At 42.9% G+C, this 22,814-nt stretch overlaps 1 pseudogene; it reads left to right on the forward strand.

Annotated features, from left to right (window-relative positions):
* The first annotated feature begins 244 nt into the window (after positions 1-244).
* On the forward strand, positions 245-6,329 carry LOC147902879 (uncharacterized; annotated as a pseudogene).
* The last annotated feature ends 16,485 nt before the right edge of the window (positions 6,330-22,814 follow it).

Genomic DNA, 22,814 nt, shown 5'->3' on the forward strand with positions numbered 1-22,814 from the left:
ATGGGAAAAGTTGGCAACCATGTATCATGTCAAGGAGGCAAGGTCATTGCATTGACCAATAAGCTCAAGGAGCTTTCCATACAAGAAGGTCAGACCATCCATCACAAAGCACATTACAAGGATCACTGATCTTAGAGATCAGCTAGCAAGTGTTGATGAGGAAATAGAGGACAAGAAATTAGTCTCTATCACTCTCAACAGCTTGGCTCCCTCTTATGGCACATTTGTTACCTCTTTGACTATTATGCTCAAGGCAGCCCATCTCTCATTTGATGAGCTAGTTGGGTTGTTGTTACAGGAAGAGGAGAGGATATCCAATTTTGCCCATTCCTTCCGTCAAGGTGAGCAAGCACTTGCCACCCAAGGAAAGGGCAAATTTCAGCAAAGGGGAGGTCATTTTCAGAAAAAGAACAGCCATACGTATCAGCCCAAGAATGAGGGGAATGCAAATTAAGGTCCTAAGGTGAAGAAGGGCAAATGCAACTAATGTAAACAGCCATGTCATTTTATTGCAGAGTGTCCGAAAAGGATTGCTAATAAGAAGAAAAGGCAAGCCACAAGCAGTGATTGTGTTGTACCAGCTGAAAATGCAAATGCTCCACCACAGGCACACTTTGCACAAGAGGACAAAGATTTTGTGTTTGATGCAGTTCAAGATAGCTTTGATGCTAGGGGGGATTCTATCGCACATGTTAAGTCTATTGATGCTCCTTTTGCTGCCATTGATACATGGTATTTGGATAGTGGTGCTACTAAGCACATGACTCCTAGAAAGGAGTGGTTTGAGGAAATCTCACCTGTTTATAGCAGACAGGTTACATGTGCAAATGATGCATCACAAGACATCACAGGAGTGGGAGATGTTCCCATCCTTTTGAATTCAGGCAAGAAAAAATGCATCCGTGATGTTTGGTATGTCCCAGATTTGAGAAAGAATTTAATTTCAGTTCCTTCTATTGCCGATGATCAACACATGCCTGTTGAGTTTCAAGATGATCAATGCAGGATCAAGGATCCCAAGAAAGGGTATGAAATTGTGGCAACTACTTATGAGAAAGGGCTATACAAGCTTGATGTTCAGCATGGTTTGGCTGTCTCTTTTGCTTCTCCGAGTGATTTATGGCATGCCAGGTTTGGTCATGTTCATCATAGAGCACTGGCCTACTTGTACAACAATGAAATGGTTCATGGAATGCCAAAATTATAGCAACCAGCCAATGAAGTTTGTGAGGAGTGTGCAACGTGCTCTTGGCAAATCACATGGCCTTCCTTTCAAGAAGGATGGCTCAGGTTCAGTGAAAGCAACTAGAGTTTTGTACATAGTACGCAGTGATGTATGCGGTCTCATGAATGTGACCATAGTTGGAACCATACGCATACGGTTGTCCGTACCGTATGAATTCCGTACAGCTATTCTGTACGCGTACGGAATACTATTCCGTACAGGGGTTTATTTCCCCCCAAAAAATCCCCTTTTCTAAAGTCCTAGGGGCATTTTGTTGGAATCGGAGTCCTAGTGTGTGTGGTCCTAGAGTCCTAGCAGTGTCCTACAATTGTGTGAGTGTGAAGAGTCTTGAGGCCACTTGTGCCACCTCATGTGGTAGGTGTGATTCCTCCCCTAAATTATAGGATCTAGATTCTCGTGTGTGACCTCATCTATGAGGTGTCTGTGTGGGAAGATAAGGCTTGCCCAGCCTATAAAAGAGGCTATGTACTTGCTGTGATAATATCAATCTATCAACATCAGTTCGTGCCTTAGATCTTGTCTCTCAGCCTCTCCGCATTTTCAACAGTTGGTATCAGAGCAGGTCTTCCCTGACTGAGCCTTGCCTCATCGCCATGTCTCTGCGATAACATTACCACACTCGCCATGTCTACGTTGCTGACCAGCAGGCCGTTCCGAATCCGCCCAAAGAGGAGCTTGCCTCTGATTAGCTAGTTGGTGAGGCAACGGCTTACCAAGGCGATGATCAGTAGCTGGTCTGAGGGGATGATCAGCCACACTGGGACTGAGACACGGCCCAAACTCCTACGGGAGGCAACAGTGGGGAATCTTCCGCAGTGGGCGAAAGCCTAATAGAGCAATGCCGCGTGGAGGAGAATGCCCGCTATCTTCCCTGATGCTGCGTCATTCTGCCCATCCTCCCTCGCAGTGTGCTCACGCCTCCCTCACAATCTGCTCACACATCCCTCGTAATCCTACCCGCTACCTCTCTCCCCCACTGGGCCACTCTAGTTCCACATGAGCTCCTACCCAAGCCTCATCATCGACTGCTCTTTAGCATCAGCTCAGTGTGACACTATTCTGCCTACGTGGTTCACCTCTCCTGATGCTGCAACTACTTGTTTCCTCACCGAATCTGCATCCACAAGAGGATATGTACCCCGATTCTTCCTAGTACTTGGACAGGGCGTATCCTGCCATTTGCTGTTCACAATCTGTTGTCCATGATTCGGCTCATTGATTCCTTGCTGCCCCCCTGTCTCTTGAGGATGCCTTGATGCAGTAGCAGCCCTGCTCTATCTCTATTCAGGCCAACTTGAACCCTAGTCTATTTGTGTCGAAGCTCGCCATTCTGAAGATCTCCAATTGATTCCTCTCCACCAACATATGAAGATAATGCTGCAGCAATTCAGTTGTCATTTTGACTGCCACGGGCCCTGTTCGTGACCGATTTCCTGCCCAAAACCCTAATTTTTGCCCCTTTACAATTTATGCTCAACTTCTCGAATTTTTTGGGTGTTTTCATGATGTGAGGGTTCCCAACCGTTGAACGAGAACTCTTCTGTCAGAAATTTAGAAAAGCCCCAATTTTCTGCAAACCCTAATTTTGCAGCAACCGCAATATGACCTTTAAGGATATGGTAGCTCATTTCATTGATGAGGACCGTAGGCTTACACAAAAAGCAGAATCTTCCTTTGAATCTGGCAAAGCATTCTTTCTCACGAATAAGCCCAAGAAGAAAGGAAAACTTCTTAAATGTAATTATTGTCAGAAGCTTGGCCATCCAGATCATCATTGCTTCAAGAAGATGGCAAAGGTACAAGCCAAAGAACATGCCAATCTGGTTGCGGAGCAGAGCGAGGACGAAGACGATGAAGCTACACCTTCTGGACCTGAGGAACAAGCCTGCACTGCTGCTGTTTCTGGTCTATCCCTCCATGAGGTGATAGATGAAGAGTGGGCTTTCTAGAGTCATGTGTGTTAGGTACTCTGCCTTGGGTAGTCCCCCTAAAATGATGTAATAATTTGTCATTTTTTGTGCCTTGTGTCCTATAAAGGACTCCACTTATTTCCATGTACCCAGTTAGGAGACAGGGGGGTTGTTATGTCTTTCCTTTATTAGGCCTGGCCGAGTTCCAGGATGTTGGTGTACTCCCTAGACCTATGAGTTGGTCATGCATCCACTGCTCAGATTTGAGTCTCTGATCACGTTGACACCTAAGCCATGAGAGTGCTTGGTTCAACCTCTAAATTATGCTCAACTGTTAGCCTCTGAGATTGCCTAGGATGCACAGTCTGGATGATGTCATAGTTTTTTCACCCTAGCTCCGAAGGGGGGTTTATTGGAATCGGAGTCCTAGTGTGTGTGGTCCTAGAGTCCTAGCAGTGTCCTTAGTTGTGTGAGTGTGAAGAGTCTTGAGGCCACTTATGCCACCTCATGTGGTAGGTGTGATTCCTCTCCTAAATTATAGGATCTAGATTCTCTTGTGTGTGACCTCATCTATGAGGTGTCTGTGTGGGAAGATAAGGCTTGCCCAGCCTATAAAAGAGGCTATGTACTTGCTGTGATAATATCAATCTATCAACATCAGTTCGTGCCTCAAATCTTGTCTCTCACCCTCTCCCCACTTTCAACACATTTTCCTATGCATTTGTTCGCCGCTCCACCAATTCCTAGGCCTGCTGTCCGTACTCTAGTCTTTGTCACCATCCGGATTCCATACTCCGTACGAGGCACTCCTGCAGCCTACAACTTTCTATCCATACAAGACCGTACTCCAGCAGCCAGCCGTACAGCCAGGTTCCAGCTTCCAGCCTTCAGCCAGGGCCCAGCAGCCTTGCAAGTTGGCCCTTCTTGCTTGGAATTTGGAGCTTCAATCCACCGACAAGTTACAACTTGCAAGGAGGACCGAGGTCACTCCCTCTTCTCTCTCCCATCTCATCTGTTGAATGAGTGTTGAAGTTTTCTTGCAGTCTAAATTTCAGATTCTCTCTCTCTCTCTCTCTCTCTCTCTCTCTCTCTCTCTCTCTCTCTCGGAAGAGGGAAAGGAGCTGAGTGGGAATTTGTGGAGACTATGAAGCCTTTGGGAAACGGGCAGTTCACATGTAAATGCAAGTATTGCCCTCACAAATGGGATGGAGGACCTACTCGCATTAGAGCACACGTTCTTGGGCTTGCAGGCTTTGGGGTTGACCCTTGTACCTCTCCCCCTAGAAATGTGAGAGACACTTGCAGAAGGTTGCAAGCAAAGGTAGGTCAAAACAAATTTTCAGAAGAGGTTGATGCAGATGTGGCTGATTTGGGAGATGCCTGGGAGAGTGGTGCTGCAAGTGCATCTGCACATGAGCCATAGCAAAAGAAATAGAAGGTGTCAAAGGGAGCCTTGGCCAAGGCATGGGAGTCCCAGGCACGGAAGGATGCCTAAATTGCTCTTCGGCGCTTTTTCTTTGCAGAGGACATTCATCATTGAAAGATGAGGAGTCCATATTTTTTGGAGATGGTTCGTGCAATTGGCCAAGTTTGGCCCAGCTTTAAGCCTCCATCTTACAAAGCCTTGCGCACTTCGGAGCTAAGAAATGAGGTGGTATGCATAGATCAAGAGTTGCTGCAGTTTCGAGAGAAATGGAAAAAGTATGGATGCAGCATAGTATGTGATGGCTGGTCTGACGCTCGGCATAGGCCTATCATTAATATCATGGTCTCTTGCATTTTTAGCTCAGTCTTTTTGAAGCTTGCGCACTTCGGAGCTAAGAAATGAGGTGGTATGCATGGATCAAAGAGTTGCTTTAAGCCTCCATCTTACAAAGCCTTGCGCACTTCGGAGCTAAGAAATGAGGTGGTATGCATAGATCAAGAGTTGCTGCAATTTCGAGAGAAATGGAAAAAGTATGGATGCAGCGTAGTATGTGATGGCTGGTCTAACACTCGGCGTAGGTCTATCATTAATATCATGGTCTCTTGCATTTTTGGTTCAGCCTTTTTGAAGTCTGTGGACACTAGTGGGCAGTACAAATCAGGAGCATACATTTTTGAGATATTAAAAGATGCCATTCTTGATGTTGGGCCAGATAATGTGGTGCAGGTGTGCATGGACAATGCATCTAACTGTGTGCAAGCAGGAAATTTGATAGAGGAGTGGCCCCATATATTTTACACTAGATGCACATGTCATTGCCTTGACCTCTTGTTTGAGGACATTGGGCAGCTTGCTTGGGTGAAACCAGTGTTAGCACATGCCAACATGATTGTGACGTTTGTTACTCGGAAGCACACTGTGTTGGCATTATGTGTTGGCATTATATAGATCTTTCAGCAAGAAGGAATTGGTGAAACCTGCACGGACTCGGTTTGCTTACATGTTTATGGTGTTAACAAACTTGCTAGATGAGAGAGTCTACAATGGATTGCATCGTATGGTTGTGAGTGATGAGTACTGCAGGAAGAAAGTATCACGCACCGTGAAAGCACAACACGTGTCTTCCATTCTATTGGGTGCGTCATTCTGGCAGGAAGCAAGAGTCATAGTGAGGATATGTGCACCTATTATGAAGGTCCTTCGTTTGGCTGATAGGGAAGGGGCTACCATGGGACTTGTATATGAGCTCACAGATCGAATGGTGGAGAATATTCAAACTATGGCTAGAATAGACTCCTCAAAGTTGGCTGATGTGAAAGCCTTGTGTGTGAATAGGTGGGATATGATGCACTCTCCTTTGCATGCAGCGGCTTTTGTTCTCCATCCTATTTGGAAAGAGAAAAATCCAGATGGTGATAAGGAGGTGCATGATGGGTGGATGGATGTCATAGAGTGGTACACGAAGTTTGATGTTGATAGGCATGGCATCTTAATTGATGACTTAGATACTTACAAGTCCATGTCTGGCACATTTGCTCGGGCAATTGCGAAGGATGATAAGAGGATGCACCAAGGGGTGAAGTGGTGGGAGACATTTGGGGCTCACACACCAAATATGCAGCAAATGGCCATTCAGGTCACACTGCAATCTGGTGTGATGATTCGTGTCAAGCGTTTTCTCGCAAGGGTTAGCTATGGAGGAGAGTCATTCTATTCCTTGCTCTCATCTTCTTGTAGTCTCACATAGGGCTAGAGTTTCTTACCTTAGCGAGTTCTTCCATTGAGTTCGTGACCATGTCAAGCAGTCAGAGTTTGATTCTCCCAGTGTTTTAGTCCTAGCCCATTAGTAGCCACACAACAACTAGTTGAAACAAACTCGTCTCTTTGAGTTTGCTTCTCTCGCGTGGAAGCGTGTTTTGAAGAATCCTAAAGAAAAATAACAGCTCTTGCATTTGTATCACACCAAGTAGGTTCCTAGGTGTAAGGGAAGACTATGCCCTTGGATGTTGAAACCGTGGCTCAGGTTTTTCCTTTAGTGTAAGGGAAGACTATGCCCTTGGATGTTAAAATTGTGGCTCAGGTTCACACTTCCTTTTTCGTAAGTGCAAGGGAAGACTATGCCCTTGGATGTTAAAACTGTGGCTCAGGTTTTCACACTTCCTTTGGAAGACATGACAGTGCCCCCAAGGATTGCTATTGGCTCTTTGCTTTCGGTCAAAAGTCAAGGAAGGAGTGTAAGATCAGTAGGCACATGGATGAAGCCAATCATTTTTTTGTCATTAATTTGTATATCATACTTTTGTACTTTATTCGAGAAGGCAGAGACAAGACGTCGGCGGAGACATGTTTCTATAATTCTTTGTAGAAGGAAATGAATGAGATTGTTTAGGCAGGAGGGAAGACAAAGATTGCTAGGCACTTGAATTTGTTGATTGAAACATCCCTCAACCAGGTCTAGACCCTGGTGAGGTATCCAGGATCGTGCTCTAAAATAGATGACTAGTTGCTGCTCTCATGCCAGCAAGTCCTGGTCATTGAGGAGCGCACTCCTCACGACGTCTGTCACTGAGCCACTGGCCTATACTTATAGGCTAGACACCTGGCCATCTATAGCTCATGTCCTATACTTAGCGTGCTATTCCTAGCACATGCTTCTAGGTTACACTTGCCAAGTTTAGGCTTGCCTTTGCTTGAAGGACACACCTCGCCAAATCAGGCTGATGCCCCACTTATAGCAAGCTAGCTCATCTCCAGTGATCTCGACCCCACGTTTGCTACCTTAGATCCTAGCCTTAGGTTATTCTTAACCCTGGTTGGACCACGCATTGACCCTAGATCTATTCCTAGATCCAGATCAGCTTGGGCTAGGGTTTAATGAACCCCATAGCCTAGTTATGTCCAATCGTGGACATAACATTCTCCTTCTCTAAAAACAAGACTTATACTGGTATAAGTCAGGATAGGAGACCACTGGCTAAGCTATTATCAACCATAACCCTAACTTTCTGAATAGAAAGTTAAAAGTGACTCTCTTGCTGCAAAGCAAGCTTCCGGTCACTGATTACCTAGCTGCCTTGGGATAAAAGAAAATAGCCTATTGGGTATGTTTGGCCATACACACTCACCAATAGCTGCATGCAGGATACTCCATGGTATCTAGCAAAAAATAATTTCCATCCTAGAATCCCTGATGTGAAACACATCACCAAAAGTGAATCTTTTCTTACCAGATACGGGCCCATCAGTATAGGTTCTGAATGCCCTGCCACTATAGGAGTTCTGATGTCCCCATAATAGTATCTACAGTGTCCCATACCACTGCATACTACCCATCCGGATGTTCCTATTTGGGTCATCAATGTAGATCCTTGGTCGGATCCAATATTCATGTGAAGGTCTACTAAGATTCTCGAAAGAATCTCAAAATCTATTACTAGATTCTAGAAAATCAACCAAGATTTTCTCTTCTCTCCTTCCCTACAAAAGTGAGGATATATTTTATACCCCTGGGCCAATTCTCATCACCTGAGAATCCTCATAAGGCTCACTCTGTTCAAGAGTTGCCTGTGATCCTATCCGAAGGATCCAATCCTATTCCTGCTTCTTCAATAGGAAAGAACACTAATATGCTTAATCCACAGAGTAGCAAGCATTGCACACATCCCCTCTCGCCAAATCCAGGCAAGGGATACAGGAATTCATAGTTCTCTAGTACTCACGTTCCTTCCTGTACTCAAGGTACTGGATGAAATGAGTTTGAGAAGTTACCTTTCCAATTCTGCTATTGTTCAAGTGAGTCCACACTCCAAAACAACATAGCCTATGAAAGTATTACCCGGAAGACATGACTCTGTCCACCGATAAAGGTCCAAGTCTCCAACAGTAATCCAATCACCTAAGTGATGTATCTGAAGACCAAGCCCGAACCAGAATTTCGGCCATAGTCTATCCCAGGTAAGACTAGGTGTCCCATACCACGCAGCCCCATCTGCACACAAATGTCGTTAGGGAGACACATGCTTGGACAACTCACAATCAAGATACCCAATACCAAGGACTTATTGAATAGTTGAGAATCTGGACTTCGTAAAACACTCAAGATAATTCCAGAGCACAAGACAATATTTCATTACTTAGAAATAAGAACAAGAATTCTTTTAGAAAAATATCTCAAAGTAGCAAACATACATAGAAATATTTTATGACAGCAAAACAGAAAGCAGTAATTAAAATTTAAGTGGCAAAAATATAATTACATGCTTTCCAAAAAAAAGAGATCCGACTCCTTTCTCCACCCTATAGAGTGGTGGTTTACCCAACAATACAGTCCACCTGAGGTTTACCAACCAAAGATGGTGGATGATTATTCAAGACCTCATAATATAAGCTTTTCACTTCAACTTCTCCTTGTCAGAGTCTTTCTCACTGCTGCTGATTCATCCAGCATGAGGTAAATTTGGAAAGGGGCCGGGATGTTTCAAGGGAGAGTTCCTAAGGAACAAGGTGGAAATACCTATCACAAGTTTCCATTAGGAACTCTAATCATGGATGCATTCATGCACTACCAGACCACCACAAAACACTCTCCAAGTCCATAATTAACTCATCAGGACATCACAGAGTCAGATCATATTGCAGCCCATCCTTACAGCCTCCATAGAAATCCAAGAGACCTCCTTCGTCCGTAAGAGTTCCAGGTGATACATAACCAGAGACTCCTGCTCTTCTGGTGCACCAAGAAAAGTGGACTAAGGCCTTAATGTTGTAGCTAACAGTCCCTGAGAATAAGGCGACTATCACAGCCAGAGCGCCTTGTTGAAGTGGCTGTAGCAAGTGCTGCTACCACTTGATTGCTCTGCAGATCAGAGAGGCGACTTCTCTCAGCAGTCCCAAAGCGTAGGAAAAGAGCGGCTGTCAGCTGTCAGCTGTTTGGCAGTCCAATCGAGCAAAGGAGTGTGAAGAGGCAGGGCGCATGGAGCAGATGGCTGAAAGACAGTATTCGCCAGCCTTGGCGCCATCACATAAGCCTCTAATCCTCTTGATTGTAGTTCGGGTTCATCCCACTTCGAATAGTGGATGACCTTCCGATTTGGATTGTTTGTAAAAGCAATCCAGCCCTTCTTTAGACCCCAGGTCTAGATTTAGGTGAGCCAGATATAGCACATGAGCCATTAAAGCACTTTGCTTTAAATTTAGGCGGCTAAAAGCAAACTCATGGGCTGCAAACAGTAAGAATGCTGAGAGAGAGAGAGAGAGAGAGAGAGAGAGAGAGAGATGGTTGGCGCCAGATAGGGCTAGAGGCAGATTTGTCTTGCGAGATAGCTCCATGCATGGGCTATGGCAAAAGTGGGCTGATTGCCTTTCTTGGAGAGTCTAAAAACAGCCATGAGCTAGAAGTAGCTCAAGTCCCCTTTCTAGATTCTCTAAAAAATCAAAGTTGCTCCAAATAGAGACAGGGTGACTTGCAAGTCAGTTCTCTATCCTATTCTTGGAAGAGCAAGCTTTGGCGAGAAGGCATTTCCCAAAATAGAAGCAGGGCTACTCCATGCCATCCTCCTCCCAATCTTGCCTGGCTTTTCTGGGCACAAAACTCACAATAGCAATCCCAGCTCGCCTCACAAGCTAGATGCCCTCTTGGGACACTTGTACGCCATCTACAGTCCGTCTTGGCCCTGCCAAAACAGTTCGCCACATCTTTGACTGCTCTCAGCTCCATCGCTGCACTGTAGACCTGCAACGAGTCTGTCTAGGCTTTCCCCAACATCTCCAACCGCAGGAAATGGGCGAATTGAACTGTGCTGCATTACCACCAGGAGGGCGACCAACTCCTACTGCCAGATAGCTGCTCGATTTCCCCAATCCAGCAAGTTCACCTCTGTTTCCTGTTGGATGAATCCATGAGCAAGAAGCAAGTACATGCAGCCCACGAATTCAGGCATAACAATATTCTGAACTCGCAAGTGAAATCTCAACCCTGAAGGGAGATTTCAGAATTCGTCTCTAGCATAACCCGTTCCTCAAGCGAGAATTTCATCCATATAGGAAGTCTTTCTCTAGAGCTAGAATCGAATCAACACCTCAATGCAAGAGGCCTAAGTTCAACATGGTTTAGAGAGGCTTTGATACCAAATGAAACATCCCTCAACCAAGTCTGGTCAACCCTAGACCCTCGTGAGGTATCCAAGACCGTGCTCTAAACCACATGGACTAAAAAACAACAAACAAACCACGGGCCAAGCCTACAACCAACCCATCAGGGTTAAAGCTAGCAGCTCACCTCCCAGCTGTAGGCTCAATACATCGAGCCACCCCCGAGCTAGAGGTCTAAACCACCAAAGAGAATCAGCCAATCTCAGAGTCCAGAGTTGCGTCCCATACCACTCCAATCATAATGGTCCTGTAGTTTTCTGGGCTCATGGGATCTCCTACCTTGTGTATGGAGGTGATGGTGTTAAGGGTCCAAGTATGTGGAAAGTCTGTGCAAACCACTTCATTAAAGAGCTTTACTAAGATCAGGCCAGGTTCTTTATCTCGTATGCAATGAATTCAGTGTGTAGGCCCTCATGATCTTTCGTCCGCCATTGTGAAGTTTGAGGGTTGCGTGTTTGACTCCACCAGCTATGAAAAATGTGCATGAAGTGGAGTGTGATACATGTGAGAGGTCATGTGCTAGCTTGTTAGTGACATCATATAGTGTGCATGTATAGGAGTGCCAAGTTTTGGTGTCTGTGAGAGGGGATGAGGCTTGCCGCTCAAGGAACCTCTGCCAAAAATTTTTACTAAATAGAAAGTTTATAACTCCTGTTCATTTCGGCAAACGAAAGCCTGCGTCTTCCGTCGAAACCAGACAACGGTACTTGCGTATCATCTCTGTCTTGCTTGGAAGTTGAAAGATGATCCTTGATTTTGAGTCAAAATTGTTGTCACGAGGACGTCAATTTATGGAAATTTTGATTTGCATCAATAAAAAGAGAACTGTGGGGACGCCCACAAGGGACTAGAAATAGTCCAAGAACTAGAATGCATGCATTAGACTAACCTTTAATGGGTTAAAGTGTTGGATTTTGTTTGTGACAATGTGTAGGACCAAGAGGAGTGCAAAGAAGCCCTTGAATTAAGGGGAAAGTGCAAAAAGCTGGACCTACCAAGGTAAAAAGCACCTGGAAAGTAGGCGCCTACTTTATGGAGGTCCCCAGCAAGGCAAACGAGCAAGAAAATCAATGCAACTTTCAAGAAAAGCCCTAAAATCTGCAGAAAAAGGTTGAAAGCTTGGTTTTTGTATAAATATAGCTTTTAGGAAGAACAAACGCATAAAGATAGCTTTTAGAAAGCACTAAAGCTAGAAATAGCTTTTAGAAAGCATGTTTAGCTTTTTGCTAGGCCAAGTTTATAAAAGGAAGGGCCCTTGAACTCTAGATTCATTCAGTTTGTACTCAATTCATGCTCCTGTGAAGAGCCAGTTGTACAAAGACTTTTTTCCTATTGCAATAAAGACCTTCGAGGATGCGTCTAAACATAAAAATTACGTTCTACTACTCCCTCTCTCTTGGAATGACAATCACTTGCAATGTCCATTCTAGCATGTGAACTTCCAGTATTCTTACTTGTGAACTTTGGCTACTCCTACAACTGACTATACATTTCATTAAGATAGTCTCTTGACTGAGTACTCATATGACACTAATATTTCCACATATGAAACCACATCAACGCCATAATGCAAATTGAATCAAGTGACATGAACAATAAGCATGTTCAACTCCAATTAGCGTCATCACTTCGTAAGCTTGACCTCATTCCTAGCCTATAGGACACCGTGTTCAACTCATCTATAGCAGTTGAAGGTCATCTTTTTGCTTGTCTTATTTTTCAATCAAAGGGGGGTGGGGTTGTCCTTTGTTCTTAAACTGTATTGGACTTGTTTGTACTTATGGTTGGGAACTCTAGTATGCCACGTATTTTGTTTCTAGCAATTCTCATGTTACCTGCCAAACCTTGATATATTTCTCGCCCTACCGACAACAATTTGGGCATGAATAGATAAATCATAATTAGTGCACTGAATGCCATACTGTAGTACAAAAGATTAGCAACTAGATATCGAAGTTGGAAATAGCCTTTATCTGTATCTCATATAATATATCACATAATTTATATAAGATGACATGCAGACAAACTTTTTGAAGAAGTTCCTACAAGATAATCTGAGTGAGTTTCTAAGGAATTTGATAGACATCTCTACTTGTTTTTAGGTGATGATCAATTCTACTGAGAAAGTCATGTTGGCAGCAAATCCTAATGTTCTGGTATGTGAGTGTGAGACCATGCGCTACAGTAAATTTTCCCCCCTGTGAAGACCCAGGTAGTTTAGCGTCGGTCGTTTCCTTCTTGGGTTCTTTTGCTGGTGGCTCACACTCCAATCTGAGTCATTTTTAATTCCAACCTGTATTCTGTCGATAAATTTTCATCCCTTAGGAAGACCTTAACAGTCACACTAAGAAAACTTCAACATTTCCAGAGTGTTTTGAATCTATACCAACATACTTAGTGTGACTCTTAACAGTCACGCTGAAAATACGTCAACATTTCCACAGGGTTTCCAGAGGTTTTTAAATTAGAAGTTGAGGTTTTTTTTCATTGCACACTATATAGTCTGACAGAAGGGTTCATTCGTGCTTGATCATACTTGAATATTTTTTATATCAGGCTCCATGTTCTTACATTGCAATTAACTAGATCAGAGTCAGATACACCAATTGGCTGTTCTGAAAGATGTGGAAAATAAATATGCTGAATTAATGTTACTTGAGGTGCAAAACCAGTCTTTTTGGGATTAGTTTTGATTCCAAATTGAAAGCACTAATTTAATTTTCCCTATCCCTCGTATCATTTTGTCAAATGCAGATGATCTAATTGTGGATCCTCGAAATTTGGAATCGTTGAGGGAGTCTGACTGCCCAGTCATAAGTGGAATTGTCCAATGTAGTTGTTTCCTTTTCCAATAGTGAAGCACTCTCGCCTTCTATCAGGACACATTTGAACTCCCAAGTAACATCGATTTTGCTCTCTAATTACACTTTTATGCCTTGCATTATGATCTTCCTAATGAGCAAACCTGAGGTTTCATATATGCTTCCTTAATTGTATACAGGCTATTCAATTTCATAGTCGTCATGGTCATATGGCCTCTTCATTTCATGTGGTGCCTCTCCAGCTTGAGAGTCTTGTGAGCATATTAGCTAACGTTAAGCTATAGAGCTTCCCAAGAGCCTTTCTTTAGAAATTGAAGATGAAAGAAAATGCTCTTGATATTGCTCTACAATACATGATATTTTGCTTTCCACAAGATAACGTAGATCAGGTCTGACTCCATGCTTAAGTCTCTACGTGAAATGATGTATTTCAATTCAATCTCAAAGTTTGGTCATGGCAAACAACATTGGTAGCACATGTTATGATTTTTACTTTTTAAAACCTTGTCTAAATGAGATGCTAAATTCGGATTTGGTAAACATCTTTCTTAGCACATGTTAGATTTTAAATAGTTGGCTAGATAAAATATTCATTAGCTGTTAAAACTTCTAAGGCCAGTAGTCTGATGTCCTCATATCTTTTGAGCCATTAAGGATCATAGTCCCCACTAATGAGATGAATACATATTCCATCTAGTGCTTTTGAGCATCAAGGATCACAGTCCCCATTGATGGATGCATATTCCATCTAGTACTTTCAGCAAGTCTCTATTGATTTGCAGAAGGGTGGTATGAAGGTTTGCTCATCTTTGGCTGTGCAACAGTTGGTTCAGTCTGGCTTTCTTTCTTATTCATTCTTTTCATAGATGGCTACAAGCGGTTATGGGTTTTCAGGTGTCTCACTTGTTGTCATAAGTTCTTCTTTAATCGGTAGTAAGGCATCACCCACTAATGTGGAGAGCATGAAATGCTGACACATGGCAGCAGTCGTGTCTCTACTACATGGCTATAACATGGGCAGCAGTCATATCTTAGAATGGGGCGTGCTATGTGGTTGTATGTGGCTAGCCACACGGGCCTGTGGATAAGGGGCAATAGGCTGGGGCAGGAGCAGATGCAGCCACCAAGAGCTACCAAATGACAGTACAGAAGGCTTGCGATAGGGTCGATGCATAATCAGGTATAGCCAATGACAAAATTGTTTTTGGGGCTGTGCTACACTGTGTCTGTGGGTGATATTTTAAATTTGGGCCTCTTCTAGGACCACCCTTGTGGCATTCTCTATGCATATGTCTGGCATACTATGAGATTTGAGGCAGTTCCACTGCCTCTACCAAGAGGGACTCTCTCTCTCTCTTGATTCATTTCCAAGACCAGCACGTCTGTGTCGGTCTTTATCTGATGGGGATGCGCCGACATAGAGAGACTCTTCTGAGACAGATCAGACAACCTAACGCCGACAATCCTACCAGAGCCAGAGAGAGATTTGTATGAACATGTCACAGATTTGTATGCCTTTGAGTAAGCCCCAAGACACAACGGAGTCGAGGAGAAGTTAGATGATATGAGGGTAGAGTGGACTAGTGAGAGGAGACGGCATGGATCAACAAAGCAAAGAGTGGCTAGACTACGCACCATGGAGGCTCAACCTATCACATCCTTTATCCGAGGTGAGAACTAGAGTCAAGGGGTCACTCTCGACATGGCACGCATGTACAGAAGTCTCGAAAACCACACCCCCCGCCATTGTGTGAGATGACACGACAAACGCAGCTTCGAGATATCCTTGTATCTCATAGGAGAGTTACCATGGCACCTGGATATGCCATTTGAGTATCTGAGTCTCCTATATGTATTGTTTCTGAGTTATGATTTTCTTTAAGTTTTTCTTAGCACTCTGTAGGGTCTTTGTGTACCCCTTGCTTCAATTCATAGTGGCTTGTATGAGTCACCCTATGATTGTACTTGGTCTCATAGGCCCGAGAGGCCTCCCAAAGACATTAATACATCTCTCTCTCTCTCTCTCTCTCTCTCTCTCTCTCTCTCTCTGTGTCTCTCTCTCCTTTTTTTTTTGGGTTTTTATTTGTTCAATATATTTTACTAGCCACATTGATTTATTTTAAGTAGAAGCAAACGATAAGTCCCTTTTTAAGGAGAAAGTACCCAAAGAATTCAAATAGTGTTTAGCTATAAGATTGTCTTGTTCATGTTCTAGAAGAGATAAATCATCTACCGTGTTTATACATTCCTTGTATCCTATCAATAATTTATTTGAATTCACCTTTTCTACTAGAACACACACTATATTCACCCGGTTAAGTAAAAGCTCCTAATCTACTCAAGCAAAAGCCTAGGAAATCTTGCGATAACTATTAGGCGTGGGAGGCAAAAACCTAGAAAAGGAGAATCGTGAAAGTAATTCTAGCTCAAGGACTAGAGGTGGAAGAGGTAGAGTGGGTAGTATCGTCATGGGATGAGGGGTACTTCAAACTTCAATAAAGGGGGAGGACACATGACATGTAATGGTCACCATGGCCATACATGAAAAATTTTACAAATTTAGTAATTGGTGAGCATCTCAAGGGAATGAATTATGACTCTTGCTTTTGACATAATGGCCATACGTGAGAGCAATCAACGTGAGTTGTAGGGGCGATGTTTGCCAAACTTTAAAGGAACTTTAATTCATATCTCATTCTTGTCAATACTTTTGTCTCAAGACTAATCTTGTCTAGTTTGTAAATTTCATCTTTCTTGTGCAGTCTTTTAAGTATGTCATTTTCATCATGCATCAACCCAACATGTAGTTATTAATGATGATGATGACTATATGGGTTTAGACTTATTTTACTTATCTAATCTAAAGTCGACAATATTGGCAATTGGCCTCCAAGATACATTAAGTGATCCACAACTTTTATTGGTATACTTTCAGCCTTGAAAGAGACTCATATTTTAGTGATTTAAGAGCTTTTTAAAACCACTTTTTAGCACTTTTTAACCCTTCTGTGAGTACTGTTAGGCATTTTAGTGCAAACAGAACTACCGGCTATGGAGCTCCACTTTGAAAGGAATATTGTCCCACCATGCAAGCCTTTGAAAGAGGTTGACATAAAATGAGTCACTAGTGGAGCTCCACTTCGAAGGAAATATTGCCCTGTCATGCAAGCCTTTGAAGGTTAGGCATAAACAAGGCCACCAGGAGAGCTCCACTTGAAAAGGAATACTGCCCTACCATGCAAGCCTTTGGAGAATGTCAGACATAAATAGAATAGGCCCACCATGCATAGGTGGAGACGAGGCTAGAGATGAAGACGTTCAATGGGCAAAAGAGGTAAAATGGAAAGTCACTCAAGAATATGAAGCTTGAATACAACACATGGCATTATAATGTTTGTAATGCAATGCAACCACATTGTAGAAAGAAGAAGATAAAAGGGGGAAGATGTTCATAAAAGCAAGCATGGCGAACAAGGAGCAATGGAGAAATAGGCGATGAGCAGTGGAGAAATAGCATTTTGTATGAGATGAGGCTTTTTTATGCCTACATCTAAGCATTACCAACCCAAGAATTCCTAGTCAAACACGTGCCATTTGACCAATTGGCATGCCTAAATTATCATGAGTGGTCTTCAATCAATCAAAGTCAATATGGCCCTTGAGGGGTTCCCTTTAGGGGCAAGGGCCATATTGTCAAGTCCCGCTGGCATGATTCACCTACAATCATTGTGGGTGGAATTAGACTTCAATCAATCTGAACGGCAGGCAGCCTAGAGGCATGTTTTGGTTTTGTGAGCTCTCCTTGAGCCACGTGTCACAATCTTGATCCTTGATCTTCATAAAGATCTAATGGTGTGAATTTTGCTTTATTCTTGAATGCTTTTTTAATGGTTTGTGTGCTTGGTAGGGGCACATAGGCACGTCTTCCCTCCGTTGAGCTTGGCCTTTGAGGTTGCCAGAACAGAACAGTTCCCTGCACTGCAGTGGAAGCAGCCTAAAATTTGATTCCATATGAGCCTTGATGGACTCTTTATATGAATCACAATAGAGAGAGCCTAGAGGCCGAAGCCTGATACCTGATTGCGAAAAAATTACAGTGCACATGATTTTTAAGGTGACACGCGGCCTATGCATACGGTCTGAGCTTCGTTGAGGAACACAATAAGATGCAAAAGCGCAACATCATAGACCATGCAATGTTTCAGAAAACCAGATGAGCAGAACCTTTATGGTTGATGCGAAGTCAAAAGAGACGAGAAGGAGGGCGATCTAAAGAGATACAAAAGGCATGAGCAAGAGAAGCTTCTAAGCCTATCATGAGGAGAATAGAAGCAAGGAGATTGAGGAGAAGGGACTATATGTGAACTTGGTGAAGAGCACGATGAAGGTAAGCTAGAACTAAGACATAGCTATATAGAATTCAAGTACAGACGTCAATTGATGCACTTCTTCCATCGTCATGGCCAGCTAGTTCTTGTATGCTAGATTGCCATAGCGAACGCTAGCCTGATCTTCCTTCATCTACTGTCTGCGCTAAATGCTTGCAAATCACTCAATTAGCTATAGCACCCCCACCCAAAAAAGTAACCTTTGTGGACTCACGTAGACATGAAGAATGTAGTGTGAACAAATTCGCCTAATTTGTCTGTAGCGCCCAATCGCACTGCCATTCACCAAAGTTGTGCCTATGTTTTAGCCTTGCCCATGACATCCCATAACCTTATCTATCTTCTCCCTCATTCGATTTGATCACATGCTGTCAGTAGCAGTATCCGCATCCACCAGAAGGGTAGCGTGCGTTTCTTTTGTCACTTCTGACTTTCCTGCAAAAGTCTTTAGATGAGAGAAGGCTGGTGTTAAAGGTAGTTAACATGGGGCTCCTAAGCCACCATCCCTTGCGTAGGTTTTCTCAAGCATCTATCAAATCACCGCCCCTACGACAGACTTCACGAGGCTGATATTGTCTGCGCACCAAGAAATTCACTAGGACCGTAAAACCCAAATATTCCATGACAAAACCATACCTGCCCCTCTCGCAACCGGCTCCTCAAACTCCTCTCCATCCTACTCCTGGGCTTCAAGACCATGCGCCATACTCTGTAAGTCTTCCAGCACCTCGATGATTGACGGAACAACATCCCATCCACACGAGGTGGGATTGATTCCTTCCGAGACGAGCTCCGTCAAGATATCGGTTCAAGTCTCTAAAACAATGCCACCATAAGAAACTCAAAATTTCAACAAGTCCCCTACACTCTAGTGGGAGAACTGTAAGATGAGCGTCACAACATCTAAAAGTGTTATCAATGTGACGATAATTAGCACCACGATCCAGGCTGGTTTGGCCACTTCATTTCTCGGGTTGAGATGTATCCCTCAGTAACGGTCCCTAACAAAAGCGGGTACCATTGCAAGCCTATGCTTTGGAGAGATTTTGCATCCCTGAACTATGTCAACCGAGTTTGCTTTTGTTTTTAGTCTTTGGCCAATGTCTTTGTTGGACTGATTCCATGAATGATTTGTAGAGATTTGATTTAAAGACAATGAAATTCTGAACATGTTACTTTGTCTCTTCAGGTACTTCAACGCTAGAAAGCTCTACAAGGCTATGATCATTGCAATCATAGCCAAGGGCTCAAGGGTTGTGGAATACAAAGAGCTTAGAGACGATGCTCAAAAGCTCAAGGAGTCTTTTTCTAATACAAAGAGCTTAGAGACGATGCTCAAAATCTCAAGGAGTCTTTTTCTATAAAGCCAACCGTTATGTGGGAGTACAGGAGGATTTCTAAGGCCTCTTCCTCTCAATCGTTCCAATATCCAAATCTGCATTGCAATTTTGAACGAGGGTTTGGATGGAAGTGTCATTGCCATTGAACATAAGAGCGAATTGGCCATGTGAATGAGCATTTAATTTGGGACTACATATGAGGACAATAGGGTCGTCACTAGAAGCATCATTGATGAAATCAAGAATGATAAATATCACATCAAAGGAGTGAGATCCATAGTGCGAGACTGTACGCTAAGGAAGAGTGTCGTCATGAGAGACATCTCGAAGAAGAGGTCCATCGATTGAATCAAGATGGGACTTCTCAAATCCAAGAAAGCTGCTAATCAAATCAGGAGGAGTGGCGATTGCTTAATTGATGAGCAACAACGCATGAGCAATATCATTCTTCGCAGAGGTTTACAGCACAACATCAGTGGAAGAAAGGGTCGTGGTGATAGCATCTACCATCATCTAGAGCGTATGCTCCCTAAGCTTGACGACTTGCAAAAAATGTGGCCTTATTAAAGAAATCATCTGAAGATATGACAATTTGAATTTCACTTAGCGCGCTGCTTGTGGTGATTTTACGGATGATCGATTACGACGACTATTGAGATTCAGGTAATATGCTAGCATCTTTTTCATTCGTGAGACTTATCCTTGGTGTAAATATTCTTGGCACTAATATTATCGGCATTATCTCAGCACCTACAGAAGGGCCCATTCCCTCGAATTATAACTCTTTGGGGAAAGAAGCATGCCACCTCCCCACCCACATTATGTGTGGTTATAATAATTGTATATTATATATTATCATACATATACTTTCAATTGCTTGTCCATTCAAAATTGCTTGTTTTCAACTTGAATTCTTACAACATTCCTCTCTTTTGATGCATGTTATTCAGGCTAGAGGCAAGATCGAAAGATATCGACACATTTATTCATATGATTGTAGTCCATGTGATAGTATTGTATAGACTACAAGGAAAATTAGTTATTGTAATGCCTTATTGATGTATTTGTTGGACTTCGACTTCCAAAATATGGATATTAGAATATCAATAATAAATCACCACCCCTGAGATTCGCTGGGAGGATCGGGTTGTAAAGGACCTTGTGTTGTGTTTCATGTCCATATTTTTACTCGTTCATTTTTTCCCTTTAAAAGTTTCATAAAATGCTAGGATTCGGGTTCGATTTTGACTTAGTAGTTATGTGCTCCACATCGCAAAGGTTGCCTACCGCAAATCTAGTTTATGCATGCGTTTAAATAATCACGAGTTTCCCTCAATGAATCAAAATTCAAGCTGAATTAATCACGCATGCCTTCACGTGATGGCATCATTCTCGGCTAGCAAATTTAAGCCAAATTAATCACGTATGCCAGCCCAATGGAATGTCTAAATAATCATGAGTTGCCTCCAATTAATCAAAATTTGAGTTGTATACTTGCGTCTAATGCATGCCAGCTAGGTGGCTTCATTCCCAATGGTTGGGCCATCAAATTAAGTCTTGATGATTGGTAATTAATTGCTTACTCTATTTACTTTGCATGCAAGCCTGATGGTTATCATCGTGGTTGTAGTTTGAATCATCATTACATTCTTAAATTGATGCCACCCCTGTACACTCCCTTGCAGTTCTTGATCTTACACCCTTGCACACTCCCTTGCACTCAACCAACCAGTTGTATACTTGCATTCAATGCATTCTAGCAATATGGCTTCATTCCCAATGGATGGGCTGCCAAATTAAGTCTTAGTGACTCATAATTGCTCACTCTACTTACTCTGCATGCAAGTCCAATGGTGCATGCAAGCTTGATGGTTAACATGGTGGCTACAATTTGAATCATCATTACATTCTTAAATTGATGCCATCTTTGTACACTCTCTTGTAGTTCTTGACCTTATGCCCTTGCACTCAACCAATCAATCAAAATTTGAGTCATATACTTGTGTCCAATGTTCGCCAGCCAAGTGATTGCATCCCCAATGGTTGGGCTGCCAAATTATCTCTCGATTGATTGGTAATTAACTACTCACTCTACTTACTCTGTATGTAAGCTAGGTGGTTGTCATCATGGTTGTAGTTTGCATCATTACATTCTTCTTAAATTGATGCCACCCTTGCACCATCTTACTCCCTTGCAGTTCTTGACCTTACGCACTTGCACACTCCTTTGCACTTACCCATCTCAATTTTCTTGCAATGTCTATCTCCTCGTGTAACTTCTATTCCCCCTCACAATAGGTCCCTTTGGAAACAGTGAGTTCCGCCATCCATCCCCTCCCTAATGGATCCCTCTGGCTCACAATCCATTCAGTCCCAAAACCCCTCTCCAATGGATCCCTCTAGTGGACATACTGGGTCTAACACTCACCATCCAGCTCTTCCACTCCTACTATCTTGAAACCATGAGACATGGTCCCATCCAGCTTTAGAAGCTTGATATGGGTTCTCTATCAATATTTTCTATAATGATCAAAAAATTATTGTCAACGATATCTTGATTAAAAAGATGCTTGGCTTCGACAATTCACAACCTCATTACTTGGAGAAGGCATGGAGGAAAAATGACCTTTCAGATTTCTTCCTCGAAGCTTGGATTAGTAGAGACAGTGAAGTCAAGGATTTGAGCTTGCCATAAAATGTTCAGGTTATTTCGAAGGAGATAAGGCATTTCTTTCTTGATATGAGAGGAATCATGAACTTCCAGCAAGTTTAAGAAGTAGTAGAGCAACTAAACAAATGTCTTGCCTTTTTCTCAAGGGAGATGTCCAAGACTGTGCTAAAACAACTTGAAGAATGTACAGGAATGCAAATCCAAACTAACATCTGAGACCGTGATTTGGATTGCATCTAATGGGCACTTGACTCAATACAATTTTTCGCCAATACGAGAAGGAAATGAGGAAGCTACAAAGGGAAGCCACCCATGCAACGTCGAGAGTGCTATAGGAGAAGATTCTTGGGGAGGGTGTAGAGGACAAGGTAGAGCAAGCAAAAGCCACGGTAGAGTAGACAGAAGCGAAGGCCGTGTAGGCATAAGCTGAGGCTGCTAAGGTCCAAGCAAGAGAAGTTTAAAAATGGCTGATAATGAAAGATAGAGAGGAGAAGAAGTAGAGAGGCAAATCAAGTACCTACAATAGCTTGAGGACACTAGACTAAATGAGAACCGAGAAAAGTAAAATGAAAGAACAACTTGATGTTCAGAGACTAGAAAAGAAAGTTCAGGACCAATGGCTCCGCAAGATGCTAAACACATCGAAAATTAAGAAAGATGATCTTATAGATCAATTGAGAAGGGACATTGCACAAATCAAAGTAGTGATGTAGTAGCTACAAAAGTGCTTTAAATCCATGAAGGATGTAGATCAGGAAGAGAGTAGGAAGGATGCAGATCAAACAAAGATCAAGGAGCACGCAACAAGAACGAGAATGAGCAATATTGGAAAGAGAAGGTGCAATATTAGAAAGATTAGCA

Source organism: Dipteris shenzhenensis, chromosome 4 (assembly GCF_047967505.1).
Source record: "Dipteris shenzhenensis isolate YYH24624 ecotype China chromosome 4, Dip_SZ_1.0, whole genome shotgun sequence".
Classification (NCBI taxonomy): domain Eukaryota; kingdom Viridiplantae; phylum Streptophyta; class Polypodiopsida; order Gleicheniales; family Dipteridaceae; genus Dipteris; species Dipteris shenzhenensis.